Source organism: Paroedura picta, chromosome 2, assembly GCF_049243985.1.
Source record: "Paroedura picta isolate Pp20150507F chromosome 2, Ppicta_v3.0, whole genome shotgun sequence".
In the NCBI taxonomy this organism is placed as follows: Eukaryota; Metazoa; Chordata; class Lepidosauria; order Squamata; family Gekkonidae; genus Paroedura; species Paroedura picta.
In genome coordinates, this window is record NC_135370.1 from 171,525,088 (window position 1) to 171,541,384 (window position 16,297).

General features: G+C 49.4%; 1 protein-coding gene across 1 annotated transcript in view; it reads left to right on the forward strand.

Annotated features, from left to right (window-relative positions):
- Positions 1 to 14,921: 14,921 nt before the first annotated feature.
- The window catches only part of AKT1 (AKT serine/threonine kinase 1), a 127,702-nt gene continuing 126,326 nt past the window's right edge, over positions 14,922 to 16,297 (forward strand). The window contains exon 1 of the mRNA XM_077323842.1: positions 14,922 to 15,202. The gene's annotated coding sequence lies outside the window, so the exon portion shown is untranslated. The remainder of the gene's footprint in view (positions 15,203 to 16,297) is intronic.

Consider the following 16,297-nt stretch of genomic DNA (forward strand, 5'->3'; position numbering starts at 1 on the left):
TCTTATATGCCACTTTTCTCTACCCAAAGGAGGCTCAACACGGCTTGCAATTGCCTTCCCTTTCCTCTCCCCACAACAGACACCCTGTAGGTGGGTGAGGCTGAGAGAGCCCTGATATCACTGCTCGGTCAGAACAGCTTTATCAGGGCCATGGCGAGCCCAAGGTCACCCAGCTGGCTGCATGTGGGGGAGCGGGGACTCACACACTCCTAACCACTGCATCAAGCCGGCTAAGGAACAGGAGTTGTAGAGTGGAGGGATTTCAATGGGGTGTAATGCTATGTCGTTCGCCTTCCATAGCGCTTCGCTTTCCCCAGGGGATATGAACTTTGTCACCTGGGAACCAGCTGTAATCTCAGGTAATCTCTAGCCACCACCTGAAGGTTGGTAACTGCAGATCATGTTTTTTCTTTATCTATTTCGAGATTTTTATACCGCCCCTCTGTTGCCCTGTCTCAGGGCGGTTCACACAATGTAGAATCGAATAAATAAATACAGTGGACAATCAGATTTAAAATATTAAAACAATTTTAAACGCTTTAAAACCTCAGCCCCCAGAACTTTGTGATTTGGCTAGCCCAAGTGTGACATTTATATTATCCATTAAGTTGGATGCTTTTGCTTTTGATAGCAAATAAAAGCTTCAACTGTTTTCCAACACCATACCATCTAAATTTGAAGTTAAATGTTGTTAGCTGCGAAGTCGTGTCCAACCCATGGCGACCCCATGGACAATGATCCTCCAGGCCTTCCTGTCCTCTACCATTCCCCGGAGTCCATTTAAGTTTGCACCGACTGCTTCAGTGACTCCATCCATCCACCTCATTCTCTGTCGTCCCCTTCTTCTTTTGCCCTCGATCGCTCCCAGCATTAGGCTCTTCTCCAGGGAGTCCTTCCTTCTCATGAGGTGGCCAAAGTATTTGAGTTTCATCTTCAGGATCTGGCCTTCTAAGGAGCAGTCAGGGCTGATCTCCTCTAGGACTGACCGGTTTGTTCGCCTTGCTGTCTGAGAGACTCGCAAGAGTCTTCTCCAGCACCAGAGTTCAAAAGCCTCAATTCTTTGATGTTCGGCCTTCCTTATGGTCTAACTTTCGCAGCCATACATTGCAACTGAGAAGACCATAACCTTGACTAAACGCACTTTTGTTGGCAGGGTGATGTCTCTGCTTTTTAGGATGCTGTCTAGATTTGCCTCTTGTGGCGCAGAGTGGTAAGGCAGCCGTCTGAAAGCTTTGCCCATGAGGCTGGGAGTTCAATCGCAGCAGCCGGCTCAAGGTTGACTCAGCCTTCCATCCTTCCGAGGTCGGTAAAATGAGTACCCAGCTTGCTGGGGGGTAAACGGTAATGACTGGGGAAGGCACTGGCAAACCACCCCGTATTGAGTCTGCCATGAAACGCTAGAGGGCGTCACCCCAAGGGTCAGACATGACTCGGTGCTTGCACAGGGGATACCTTTACCTTTACCTTTACTAGATTTGCCATAGCTTTCCTCCCCAGGAGCAAGCGTCTTTTAATTTCTTTGCTACAGTCCCCATCTGCACTGATCTTGGAGCCCAGGAAAATAAAATTTGTCATTACCTCCATTTATTCCCCATCTGTTTGCCAGGAATTGAAGATAAATAAATATCCATAACCCCCTTCAAGGATCGCTGCCTTGTTGTGGCAAGGGGGCTTGCGCAGTTCAGTGAAGCTATGAGCTATGCCGTGCAGGGCCACCCAAGACGGACAGGTCATAGCTGAGAGCTCTGACAAAAGGTGATCCACTGGAGAAGGAAATGGCAAACCACTCCAGTATCTTTGCCATGAAAACTCTATGGACAGTTCCAATAGGCATAACGATATGACGCTGGAAGATGAGCCCCTCAGGTCGGAAGGTGTCCAATATGCTACTGGGGATGAGCAGATGGCTAGTACGAGTAGCGCCAGAATGAATGAAGCGGCTGGGCCAAAGCCGAAAGGACGCCCAGTTGTGGAAGTAACTGGTGGCGAAAAGACAGTCCGATGCTGTAAAGATTTTTATTCCATAGGAACCTGGAACATCAGATCCATGAATCAAGGTAAGCTGGACGTGGTCAAACAAGAAATGACAAGACTGGACATCGACATTTTAGGAATCAGTGAACTAAAATGGACAGGAATGGGTGAATTTAATTCAGATGACCATCAGGTATACTACTGTGGACAAGAATCTCGCAGAAGAAATGGAGTAGCTTTCATAATCAATAAGAGAGTAGGAAAAGCAGTCTTGGGATACAATCCCCAAAATGACAGAATGATCTCAGTTCGAATCCAAGGCAAACCATTCAACATCACAGTGATCCAGGTCTATGCCCCAACCACTGCTGCTGAAGAGGATGAAGTTGATCAGTTCTATGAAGCCCTACAACACCTTCTAGAAGCAACGCAAAAAAATGATGTGCTTATCATCATGGGGGATTGGAATGCTAAAGTAGGAAGCCAAAAGATAACCGGGATAACAGGCAAGTTTGGCCTTGGAGTACAAAATGAAGCAGGGCACAGGCTGGTAGAATTTTGTCAAGAGAATACAATGGTCATAGCAAACACTCTTTTCCAACAACCCAAGAGACGACTCTACACATGGACATCATCAGACGGTCAACACAGAAATCAGATTGACTATGTGCTCTGCAGCCAAAGATGGAAAAGTTCTATCCAGTCAATAAAAACAAGACCAGGAGCTGATTGTGGTTCAGATCATGAGCTTCTTGTTGCAAAATTTAGGCTTAAATTGAAGAAAGTAGAGAAAAGCACTAGGCCACTCAGGTATGAACTAAATCATATCCCCGACGAATACACAGTAGAGGTGACAAATAGATTTAAAGAATTAGATCTGATAGACAGAGTGCCTGAAGAACTATGGATGGAGGTTCGCAACATTGTACAAGAGGTAGCAACTAAAACCATCCCAAAGAAAAAGAAATGCAAGAAATCAAAATGGCTGTCTGAGGAAGCTTTACAAATAGCTAAGGAGAGAAGGGAAGTGAAAGGCAAGGGAGAAAGATACACCCAATTGAATGCAGAATTCCAGAGAAAAGCTAGAAGAGATAAGAATGCCTTCTTAAATGAACAGTGCAAAGAAATAGAAGAAAACAATAGAATGGGGAGGACCAGAGATCTTTTCAAGAAAATTGGAGATATTAAGAGAACGTTTCATGCAAAGTTGGGTATGATAAGGGACCAAAATGGTAGGGACCTCACAGAAGCAGAAGAGATTAAACAAAGGTGGCAAAATTATACAGAACAACTATACAAGAGCGAGCTTAACATCCCTGATGACCACAGTGGGGTAGTTACTGACCTGGAGCCAGACATCCTGGAATGTGAAGTCAAATGGGCCTTAGGAAGTCTGAGCAACAATAAAGCTAGTGGTGGTGACAACATTCCAGTTGAACTATTCAAAATCTTAAAAGACGATGCAGTAAAAGTGCTACACTCAATATGCCAGCAAATTTGGAAAACTCAACAATGGCCACAGGATTGGAAAAGGTCAGTTTACATTCCAATCCCAAAGAAGGGCAATGCCAAAGAATGTTCAAACTACCGCACCATTGCACTAATTTCTCATGCTAGCAAAGTTATGCTCAAAATCCTACAAGCTAGGCTCCAGCAATATGTGGACCGAGAACTTCCAGAAGTACAGGCAGGATTTCGAAGAGGCAGAGGAACTAGAGATCAAATTGCCAACATACGCTGGATCATAGAGAAAGCTAGGGAGTACCAGAAGAACGTCTACTTCTGCTTCATTGACTATGCTAAAGCCTTTGATTGTGTGGAGCACAACAAATTGTGGCAAGTTCTTAAAGAGATGGGAATACCAGAGCATCTTATTTGTCTCTTGAGAAATTTATATGCAGGTCAAGAAGCAACAGTGAGAACTGAACATGGAATCACTGACTGGTTCAAAATTGAGAAAGGAGTTCGGCAAGGCAGTATACTGTCGCCTTGCCTATTTAACTTGTATGAAGAGCACATCATGAGAAATGCGGGATTAGAGGAGTCACAAATTGGGATCAAGATTGCAGGGAGAAATATCAACAACCTCAGATATGCAGATGATAGCACTCTAATGGCAGAAAGTGAAGAGGAACTAAAGAGCCTGTTGATGCGGGTGAAGGAGGAGAGTGCAAAAGTTGGCTTGAAACTCAACATCAAGAAAACAAAGATCATGGCATCCGGCCCTCTCAATTCATGGCAAATAGATGGGGAAGAAATGGAGATAGTGACAGATTTTATTTTCCTGGGCTCCAAGATCACTGCAGATGGGGACTGCAGCAAAGAAATTAAAAGACGCTTGCTCCTGGGGAGGAAAGCTATGGCAAATCTAGACAGCATCCTAAAAAGCAGAGACATCACCCTGCCAACAAAAGTGCATTTAGTCAAGGCTATGGTATTCCCAGTTGCAATGTATGGCTGCGAAAGTTGGACCATAAGGAAGGCCGAGCATCAAAGAATTGAGGCTTTTGAACTCTGGTGCTGGAGAAGACCCTTGCGAGTCCCTTGGACTGCAAGGCGAACAAACCGGTCAGTCCTAGAGGAGATCAACCCTGACTGCTCTTTAGAAGGCCAGATCCTGAAGATGAAACTCAAATACTTTGGCCACCTCATGAGAAGGAAGGACTCCCTGGAGAAGAGCCTAATGCTGGGAGCGATCGAGGGCAAAAGAAGAAGGGGACGACAGAGAATGAGGTGGCTGGATGGAGTCACTGAAGCAGTAGGTGCAAACTTAAATGGACTCCGGGGAATGGTAGAGGACAGCAAGGCCTGGAGGATCATTGTCCATGGGGTCGCGATGGGTCGGACACGACTTCGCACATAACAACAACAACAAATATCCATAAATAAATTTATTTTTGTTTTTTGTTTATAACTTGATTTGTATCTGGCCACTCTGGAAAAGGGTTCTGATTTTCGTGTGCCTGTAAAGGTTTCACCAGGGGCAGCAGTGCAGGCGCACAAAACTGCCAACCACTGCGCCACACCCCAAACAGGGAGGTATGTTTCGATCTAGCGGACCTACCAAATAAGCAATATAGCACCCGCAGAACCTTTGAAAAGGGTAGGCAGGTATTCATTTGGCTACCCGCGAAACTGAGCCCTATGCCAGCAGCTAGACCTGCCAAATAATATTAACAGCACTTCGGTGTAGGAGTGGGGGTGGAATGGGAGGAAGTCCAAGGAAGAACGCAGCAAAGAAAGAAAGACGGGCCCTGCCTTCAGGGTCAAAACCGAAAATAAATGTATCAGGTGGAGTTTTTCCTGGCAGGGGAACAAGCGGTGGGGAGAAAGGAAACTTCACCTGTGAGTCATGAGGCCGTTAAAGGCACAGAGCACAGTAGAGATCCCCAGCAGCTGTCCTAGAAGGTCTGTATTTTATTATTATCTTGCTGCTGCTGCTGTTATGATATTTTTAAACTGCCTCTCTCCCAATGGGCTTGAGGAGGTTTACAACGTGGATAACATGGAGAGGGCCCAGAGGAGAGCAATGAGGATGATCCAGGGCCTGGGGACCAAGCCCTAGGAGAAAAGGCTGAGGGACTTGGGAGTGTTCAATCTGGAGAAGAGGAGGTGGAGAGGGGACAGGATGGCTGTCTTTGAGTATCTGAAAGGTTGTCACTTGGAGGAGGGAAGGAAAAGGTTCCTGTTGGCAGCAGAGGAGAAGACCTGGAGTAATGGGTTTGTACTACCTGTGGAACTGTATTAGCTAGATATGGGGGGATCCACAAAGAGTAGTTCAGCAGGGGAATGGGCTGCCTAAAGAGGTGGGGAGCTCCCCCTCACTGGCAGTCTTCAGGCAGGGGCTGGAAAGATCTTTATCCTGGATGCTTGAGGCTGATCCTGCATTGAGCAGGAGGTTGGGGGTCGGACTAGATGGCCTGCATAGCCCCTGCCAACTCAAGGATTCTATGATACTTTGTTGAAAGGTACATAACTCCATACTTTATTAATTACATATCTATGATAGTGAAGAGCCTCTTGTGGCGCAGAGTGGTAAGGCAGCCGTCTTAAAGCTTTGCCCATGAGGCTGGGAGTTCAATCCCAGCAGCCGGCTCAAGGTGGACTCAGCCTTCCATCCTTCCAAGGTCGGTAAAATGAGTACCCAGCTTGCTGGGGGGTAAACGGTAATGACTGGGGAAGGCACTGGCAAACCACCCCGTATTGAGTCTGCCATGAAAACGCTGGAGGGTGTCACCCCAAGGGTCAGACATTACTCGGTGCTTGCACAGGGGATACCTTTACCTTTACCTTTATGATAGTGATATCCAACCAGGTTTCTGAGGAACCCTGGGGTTACACAGCCTTTCCCATAAGTTCAGATGGCTGCTGACATCTTCAGGTGTCACCAGAGCCCACTTCCCCTGTAGCCCTACAGCTCTACAGCCCCTTTCCCCACAACGGAAATAATAAATGATTGATTGGCTGGTTCCTGCATCTTCCTTCTGAGCCTGCTGCTCTGAAGGAGCATGGCCCCACCTCTGGGGTTCCCCAAAGCCTGAAAAGCATTTCACGGTCAAAAGGGCTGATTTTTTAATTAGCATATTGTGAACGAAAAGACAGGCCATTACTATGAGCCACAGGGTCACCTGGACACGGTTATGCCACTTGCCCACTCTAGCTTGGGAAATTCATGGAGATTGGGGAGGGGGCTGTTGAAGGCAGGGTTTAGGGAAGGGTTGGTCCTTAGCAGAGTTTAGTGCCATGGAGTCCCCCCTCCAGAGGAACTGATCTTTATACACCAGAGATCAGTTGTACTTCCAGAGACTGCTGGTCTACAGTCCAATCTGGAATCGTTGAAGCGGCACGCCTAGCATGGATAGCAATCCGGTCAAATTTTTCCCTGTTTTACTACAGACCCATATTGTTCTCAGTCCTGTTCTTGATCAGCCCTGGCACATAATTTGATTTTTCCAACAATTGCTACGCTCTCATTGCATTATCAACCAAGGGCCCAATATTTTCCCTCCCAGTCAACTAGGATCTCATCTATGTGTACTTTAAGGGAGGTATTTTTTATCTCCTTATTGAAGGATTCGAGATGAACCAGCTTTTCAGCAATGGAGAGATGGTTAAAAAAACAAACCAAACAAACCGAAGAACCACGTTTATTTTTCTTTCTCGTGGATCATTCGAACCACAAAGGTATTGTAACAACACAGATGTGATTATCAGCAGAGGCTTTATCAGCAGGCAACCTAACAGCCAGGAAAGCCCCTAGGTTTCTCCTAACTGTCCTGACATTTAATATTTTTGTAGTTCATGAGGCGTTCGATCAGAAAATAAGCAGCACCAAGCTATTTCTTGGCATCCGACGCCCTGTTTACGAAGTGCTGTTTCTTAAATCTGGTACTGCTACACAGGATGAGGGCCAGGTTGACGCCCTCTAGGCCGAGGTGGCCAAAATGTGGCTCTCCAGATGTCCACGGACTACAATTACCATGAGCCCCTGCCAGCACCCTGTGAGGTAGGTGGAACTGAGAGAGCTCTGGAAGAAAGTGGCCCAAGGTCACTCAGCTGGCTGCATGTGGAAGAGTGGGAAATCAAACCTGGTTCACCAGATTAGAGGCTGCCATCACTGCACCAAGATGGCTCTCTGGGTAAAAGGGAAGAGAAAAGGGAGGTGTAACGAGAGCCCATGTGCTGTAGTGGTTAACAGTGTCAGCCTGGGCTCCAAGAGACCTACATTAGAATCCATGTTCTGCCATGGAAGCTTGCTAGGTATCCCTGAGCCAGTCACACACTCTCAGTTTGACCTTCCTCACAGGGCTGTTGTGAGGATAAACAAAAGAGGAGAGTGGTTTGGGATCCCCGTTGGGAAGAAAGGCAGGGTGTAGCAGAAGCCAATAAATAAAGTAAAACAAATAGGGATGCCATCTCCGAGTTGGGAAGTACTTGGATATTTTGGGGGTGGAGCCTGAGGGGGCAGGGCTTGGCGAGGGGAGAGTCTTCAATAGGCTAGAATGCTATGGTGTTAGATCTGCCAGCTCTGGGTTGGAGAATACCTGAAGATTTTTGGGGTGGAGCCTGAGGAGGGCGGGGCTTAGGGAGGGGAGGGATTTCAATCAATGAGGTATAATACTACATAGTCCATTTTCCAATGTGGCCATTTTTTCCTAGTGAGTTGATCTTGGTCTCCCCTCCCCCCCAAGAGATCTCCATCTTTCACCAGATGGTTAGCAATTCTAAGAGTAAACCGACCTCAAAAGGACTTAAAAATTATAATATTTAGTAGTCAACAAAAGGGGTGTGCAGGCTCCCAAGATGGGCCCAAGATGCTTTGGTCTTTGTGGGCCTCTCCCACCATAATAACATCAATATTAATTACTTTTGATATAACTTTAAACACTTCACCATTTTTTTTTCTGTGCCTGTCAGCTCTGCCAGGATATTCTGTTACGGATCAAAACATCATCATTCTCCGATTATTTTAGAAAATGGAAACTCCCCAGAAACTGCCTTATCACCTGTTACTGCTGTCTTGAACAAACTCTATAGTATTCCTGATTATATTTGAATTTATCATCATTGCATCTCACCCTGCTCTTCCTGCATGCCATTGGCCCTTGATCCTGCCATTCACAGTTTTCCCTCCTTTGTAATCTTGCCAACAAATTTAAGAATGCCAGCCTTCCGGTGGGACCTGGGCATTCCCTGGAATTACAGTTTTTCTCCAGTCTACAGAGATCAGTTCCCCTGGAGAGAAGGCAGCTTTGAATGGTAGACTCCATAGCATTCTACTCCGGGTAGTCAAACTGTGGCCCTCCAGATGTCCATGGACTACAATTCCCAGGAGCCCTTGCCAGCATTCACTGGCGAATGCTGGCAAGGGTTCCTGGGAATTGTAGTCCATGGACATCTGGAGGGCCGCAGTTTGACTACCCCTTTGGCATTGTAACCCACTGAGGTCCTCGTCCTCCCCAAACAAAAAAAAAAGTTTTCTCGGCAACTCACTGTATCGTAAATATCCAATTTCACGTTCGTCAATCAGAAAAGTGTTTTTTAAGGAAAAGTCTAAACACAGCAATATAATCTCTTGTTAGAAACATGAGAATCTTAAAAGCCATGCATTCTTTTACGCTTCTATCTGCCTTCCACGGAATAAGTTGTAAATCTTTAAGCAGTAATGTGCTTGTTAGTTCTGGGGCTGGCCTTGGTTGCTATGCCCTGTTGCTGGCCCTCCAGAGGAACTGGTTGGCCCCTGTGTGAGACAGGATGCTGGACTAGATGGACCCCTGGTCAGATCCAGCATGTTTTTTACAAGGAAGGCTTAAGGCTGGAAAGTCGGCATTCTTTTTGTCACAATTGAATCAAAAGCACAAGAAATCTCCTTGGTCATCAAGACTTGTGTAATTTGTTAATGTTAATGCAGGTCTGCCAATTCCACATAAACGTACACAATAGAAAGGAAGCGTATAATTTATAAATGTGTGTTTTTGAAGGGGGTTGAGCTACTCTGCCACCACTGCATTGCCCCTGGCTAGTTTCGCAGGTCCTGTAAGATGGCGTTCTTCCACCAGGTGTTTGGTTGAGGTCAGGGTATTGACCAGAGTTTCTAACTTTCAATGATCGACCCCCGGGGTCACCTTCCTTGGGGTCTATAGCTGGGTCCAGAGGCTGGAACAGCAGGGCTGAGTGTAGCTAGGCTTAGATTTTAATTAAGCCGCCATCTGTTGCTGTTACGGTTTATTGTTGTATGGGGTTTTATGGATTTGCAATTTTAATGCTTGTTTCCGAACTGCCAAGAGACGACCAGTCGTGAGTGGTTGGTATATAAATAATAACATAAATATAAATAAATAGCTCAGGTCTGGGGGGGGGCACTTTTAATGTTTGCTTCAACTCTGCTCTCAAAACTAATTTTTCAACATGGCCGATACCTTTAATCAGAATTCCCAAATGCTTCCGTACCTTCTATTGGGCTTCACTCAGGAACTAATGGAAAGCATGGTAGATTTCCCCGCCTCCTCTCCCACACAGTATTGTGGTGCTCTGGATTTCCCCAAGATTTCCTACAGTCTTTCCAAAATCTGCTTGTTTTTGAAGCTGAAGGATTGCAACAAAGCCAGGAGGCAGTTGAGTGGGGGTGGTCGGCCGTGTAGACTGGAAAGTATGCATTTTTCTTGGTTAGGGATGCTGGCCTCCAGATGAGACTTGGGGATCCCCTGGAATGACACCTTATCTCAGATTACGGAGATCAATTCCCCTGGAGGAAAGCGACCCTTTGGAAGGTGGATTCTCTTGCATTGTGCTCCTCTGAGGTCCCTGCCCTCCCCAGGCTCCATTCCCAAATCTCCAGGAGTTTTCCAGTGTCGATCTGACTAAAACAGGTGGTGACTGCTGGTGGTGGTGAGCTTGCCTCCCTAGTCCTGTCCCCATCAGCTTTGTTTCAAATTTCCCTGGAGAGGAGGCAACTGAGGAGGGGGTCTGATAACCTTCTTCAAGCATTTAAAAGGCTGGCATGTAGAGCAGTGGTCCCCAACCTTTTTATCACCGGGTACCGATCAATGCTTGACAATTTTGCTGAGGATTGGGGGGGGTAGTCTTTTGCCAAGGGACGTTGCCACTGCCGCCTGAGCCCCTGCTCCGCTTGCTTTTCTGCCGGCGCCCCTGACTTCCCGCCACCCACTGGGGGGTGCTGACAGCATCAGCTGCACAATGCCACGCCGAGGGAGAGCCCCAGTCATGGCGGCTGATGGAGAACACCAAAGGTGAGCCGGCGGCAGAGTGGCAGGGCAGCCCCCGAGGAAGCAGCAAGGGAGGAGGATGAGGAGGAGCCGAGGACCAGTACCGACTGATCCACGGACCGGGACCGGTCTCCGGACCGGGGGTTGGGGAACACTGAGTAGAGGATGGAGCACAGTTGTTCTCTCTTGCCCCGGAGGGACGGACCAGAACCAATGGGATGAAATTAATTCAAAAGAAATTTCGTCTCAACATCCAGAAGAAGTTCCTGATAGCTAGTGCGGTTTCTCAGCGGTTTTCCCTTCCTTGGGAGGTGGTGGGTTCTCCATCTTGGGAGAGAGAATTGCTGGAGAAGCAGCCCTCTGCATTGGGCTCCCTCTTTTTAAAGCCGTGAGCTGTTTTTACAGCTTACTTCTAGCCCGAGGACTGTTTTGCAGGTACCGTTTTTAGTTGGTTAGATGCTGTTTTCAGGCCCTTGGCTTGTTTTTCAGTATTTTTGGCTTAACAAAGACTATTAGAGTTTGCAAGACCTGAGCGAGGCTGTTAACGTTAGGACACTGGGGAGGTCATTAATCCCGGGAGTTGCCAGAGATAAGAAATGACAATGGCACTTCACACAGACACACAATAATTAAAAAAAAACTATTTCCTGTATCATTTTTACTTCGTAGGTTACCTCAAATAGGTCCCAGACACAGAGAGCCAGGTTGGTGTAGTGATTAAGAGCAGTGGCTTTTAATCTGGAGAGCCGGGTTTGATTTCTCCACTCCTCCTCCACACACAGCCAGTTGGGTGACCTTGAGCTAGTCACAGTCCTGTTAGAGTTGTTCTCACATAGCACTTCTGAGGCAGAGCTCTCTCAGTTCCACCTACTTCACAGGGTGTTTGCTGTGGGGAGAGGAAGGGAAGGCGATTGGAAGCCACCTTGAGATTCCTTCGGGTCGTGGAATGCAGGGTATAGAAATCAGCTCTTCATCTTCAGAATGTATATTTAAATAAAATCACAGATTTCTACTTCCCCTGCCCCTCATCCTTTCCACTGTTGATTTTGGACTGCCAAACTCCTTGAGGAGAATTCCAGCTGGGTAACTGCTTTGGCCTGTAGTAGCTAAATAGAACAGGAGTAAAAGTGGCACCTTCAAGACAAACAGTATTCTGTCCAGCATCAACTTCTGTGGATCAGAGAGCTTACGCCGATCAGATGCTTAAGGAATAAATAGAAGAAGAAGAAGAAGAAGAGTTGGTTCTTATATGCCGCTTTTCCCTACCCGAAGGAGGCTCAAAGCGGCTTACAGTCGCCTTCCCATTCCTCTCCCCTCAACAGACCCCCTGTGAGGTGGGTGAGGCTGAGAGAGCCCTGAGATTACTGAAGAAGAAGAAGAGCTGGTTCTTATATGCCGCTTTTCCCTACCCGAAGGAGGCTCAAAGCGGCTTACAGTCGCCTTCCCATTCCTCTCCCCACAACAGACACCCTGTGGGGTGGGTGAGGCTGAGAGAGCCCTGATATCACTGCTCGGTCAGAACAGTTTTATCAGTGCCGTGGCGAGCCCAAGGTCACCCAGCTGGTTGCATGTGGGGGAGCGCAGAATCGAACCTGGCATGCCAGATTAGAAGTCCACACTCCTAACCACTACACCAAACTGGCTCTAAAACGGATACAATTTGGAATACATTTTAAAATTTGCACCCCTGCAAGACTCACAAAATGTATTCTAGGGCAGGGGTAGTCAACCTGTGGTCCTCCAGATGTCCATGGACTACAATTCCCATGAGCCCCTGCCAGCTGGCAGGGGCTCATGGGAATTGTAGTCCATGAACATCTGGAGGACCACAGGTTGACTACCCCTGTTCTAGGGTAAACGATGCCCGCCCCCCCGCAGTGCTTTACCCTCTGTGGATTCTAATTTATTGGTCTTTCCTGGCCCCAGGGGAAATGCACCTGGCCTCAACTAGGGCCGGGGCCTTTTTGGTCCTGGCCCCTACCTGGTGGAATGAGCTCCCGGGTGAACTGTGGGCCCTGCGGGAGCTTTCCGCATCCCACAGGGCCTGCAAAACGGAGCTCTTCCGCCAGGTCTATGGTTGAGGCTGGCGCGACAAGAAAGATATGTTTGGCCCCCCTCCAGGATAGTGTGTGTATGGGGGCTATGGTTTCATCTACCCCCTCTTCCCGCCTCCCTATGAGTTAGTATTGGGAGAAGGAATAGGCTTTTGTATTTTTTCTGCCGTTCTTCTCTTTTATATTATGTTCATTGGATTGTGATGATTTTATGCCCGGGATTCTAATGGGGTTTTAACAGGGTTTTATTTGGACTGATGTATCCTGCAATGAACCATTGGGAATGGTGGGCAATAATTCAAAGTATAATAATAAAATAATAATCATAACTTTCAAAATGTGTTATGTGCTACAATAATTTGCTGAAACAAATTTTGCGTCTCCATTGCCTCTGGATATCTGTTGCATTACGTTCTCTGGTGGCTGGTGAGATTTAGGGGATGGAGTGTCAATCTAAAATCCAAGGAGACCCAGTTTTGAATCCCCACTTCTACCATGGAAGATGGCAGGGTTACCCTGGGCCTGTCAAAAACTCTCACCGTGTCCTGCCTCTCAGGGTTGTTGTGAGAGAGGGGAAAGAACAATATTCTATTCCAGGGGTATTAAAATGGTAGCTCTCCAGATGATCATGGATTACAATTCCCATGAGCCCCTGCCAGCATGGTGCTGGCAGGGGCTCATGGGAGTTGTAGTCCATGGACATCTGGAGAGCCACCGTATCGCCACCCCTGTTCTATTCCATTTTGATGTTTTTTTAGATTTCTGTTTGGTTTTACCACCGACCTCCTATTTCAGTGTTTACTGAATGCTCCATCCTGTGGAGTGTATTGACTCACTCTGCCTTGAGTCCCAGCGAGATAACATAAATCTTTAACAGCGGGTCACTGTCAAATAAAAGGCTAAAGCCTAAGTGGGCGGAAAGTGGGCGGAGTCTGTCCGGGTGAGGGCCCAGTCACCAGGACAGACAAGAGTCCTCACCCGAGTTCGTCTGCAGCCTCCAGGGGGGCAGCGTGAGTAGTGAAGGAGGCCGCAAGCTGAGGAGAAGTGGGGGGCGGGAAGGAAGCCTTCCCCTCGGACCCAGAAGCACACCCACGGCCTCGCGTCTGGGAGGGGGGGGAAGGAGGCCGCGGTGGGGGCGCCTTTCAAAGCCCGTTCTGATGAACGGGCTTTGAATCTAGTATATAGCATATTCCACACCGCTTAGAGTCCCAGTTGAGGAAAAAAGGCAGATATAAATAAATGCAAATGTATCCTCCTTGGGGGCAGGGGCCCAATCTTGAGTCTGGAACATTGCAAAAACAGAAAAAGGCCAGGGTGTCCCATGCTGTAGAATGTATCCATTATAATCCCATTCCATTCACATTGGATAATGTACTTCCAGTGTGGTTTTAGAGCTGGATTTTCCTGTGCAAAACTGGAAAATCTCCACCTAAAGTCCATCATCCGAGGTGTGCGGAACGGGCAACGGAACCGGCATAAAAGTGCTTTGAGAACCCAGCGTCACAGCACAAGGAGAGCAAATCCCACCGGTATACCTCGGACAATCCGGTTTCAACTCACTTTTGCCTCTGGAAACAGGCAGATCTACTTCAAAAGGGCCTTGAAAGGCCATCATCCCACAGGTGCGGAAAAGCACTCAGGAAAAACCCGACCTCATTCTGCACAACTCGGATCATGCGCTTTGAACATGGATTTCCCTCTTTGGCCCAGGAAACCTCAGGTGCAAAAAAAAAAAGCACATTGAAAGCGGTTGCCGGATCTCCCATCCTGCGCGCCACGGCAGAAGTGCGCGATCCTGCTGGGGGACGGGTTTGTTTAAGATGACCAGATTGTCCCACTTTTGGAGGGACATCTGGGGGCACCTGGCCAATTGTACTCCTGTTGAAATAAAATATATATATATATCTGACAATACTATTTTTGCGTTCAATGCGTTCTATGAAACTTTTCGTTGCTCCATACAGCCCAAATTTTTAATCAAGAACCCCCTCGGTCCATGTGGTCCCGCTTTCCCAATATTAAAATCTGGTCCCCTTAGGTTTGTTGCCTTCCTCTTCCAAACCTGGGTGGGTGGGTCACCCGTGGGTGGGTGGGAGGGAGGGAGCGCGGCGGAGGCGGGCGGGCGGTAGGACCCCGCGGGCGCCCCCGGGCAGAGGCTGCGCCTGGGCGAGTGACTCAAAGCCGGGGAAGGGGAGGGCGGCCGGAGGAACCGGGAGTCGGCGCGCAGGCGGAGAGCAGCCCGGGCCGGTGCGCGAGCGGAGCCGTGCCTGCCAAGCGCCTCCCTCCCCCTCCCGCCTCCCCATTCATCGCCCGGCCTGCGGGAGCTCAATGGGCTGATTCCCTGCGAGGGAAGGCGGAGGAGGAGGCGGCGCCGCCTGCAACCACCGCCTAGGCCTCGGCTCCGGCTCCGAGCCAGCCCCGCTCGGCCGCCTCGCCAGCTCCGGGCATGTAAGTGGCTCCGCGCGCCAGGGCAGGGCCGGGCCGGGTTCCTCCGCCGCGCTTTGCTGCATGGTGCGGGCTCCGGCGCTTGGCGGCCCGGCCGGGGCGGCGGTCTCCTCCTGGGCCGAGGAGCGGGACGCGGCTTCCTGCCCCGCCTGGGCCGGGCCTTGCAAAGCCGGCGGGGCTCGCAGCCCCAGCGCCTGGCCTCTTTGCGCTCAATGCGCCTTTTTTTGGGTGGGGGGGTCTTTCACCCTGGTTTTGGGGGGGGGGCCGCCCCGTTAAACCCCCCCTTTCCTCCGCTCCCCATGCGGCATCGTGGCCGTGCGCGCTTCTCTCCCCGCTTGCAGCCGTCGCTGCGGGTTCGCTGCCGTTCAGGCAAAGCGGGGTCCCCGCCTGGCCTCAGGAGGAGCAGGAGCCGTCCCGCGCCGGAGTGACTCCGGCGTAGGGCTTTGGCGCTCCGGAGGGAGAAGGCGCCGCTGCGCTCCGTGTGGATTCGGCTGGCTGGCTGGCGCGCATCTGGGAGGATCCGCGTCGGCTTTGGCAGCCTGGGCGCGAGGGGAGGGCTGGGCAGGGGGCTCCCCGTCTGGAAATGAATGGGTGAAGAGGAGAGGCGTGCGCTTGGGCGAGCCGGGATGAGTCTGTGACGCTTCGCAGGGAGCAGAGGTCTGCTCCCTTCGGAGTGTCATAGACTCATCGTTGGAAGGGACCTTCGAGGTCATCTAGTCTGACCCCCTGCAGAATGCAGGGAAGTCACAACGGCCGGCCCACCCACCCACCGGGGCCGCAGATCCAGTCTGGCCTGGAGGAAGTTTGCCTAGTGATCCCAAAGTGCCGATCGGCATTTCCCTGGGCGTGCAAGAAAGGGCCACAAGCGCCATGCATGGACACGATCCCTTCTGCCCGCCCACTCACCATCTGCCTAAGTTTGCAGAAATTCACGCGGGTGTCCTGCCATCTGAGTCGGCTGCTGGCCCCTGGGGGCCCAGAAATGGCTAAAAGGAATACCCCAGAGGCTTGTGGGTAGAAAGACTTTATCCTCTTAGAAAAAGGCTTGTGAAGCCTTTCAGGGGCTAACACCCACCCCCTCGGGGACCGGAAATTATT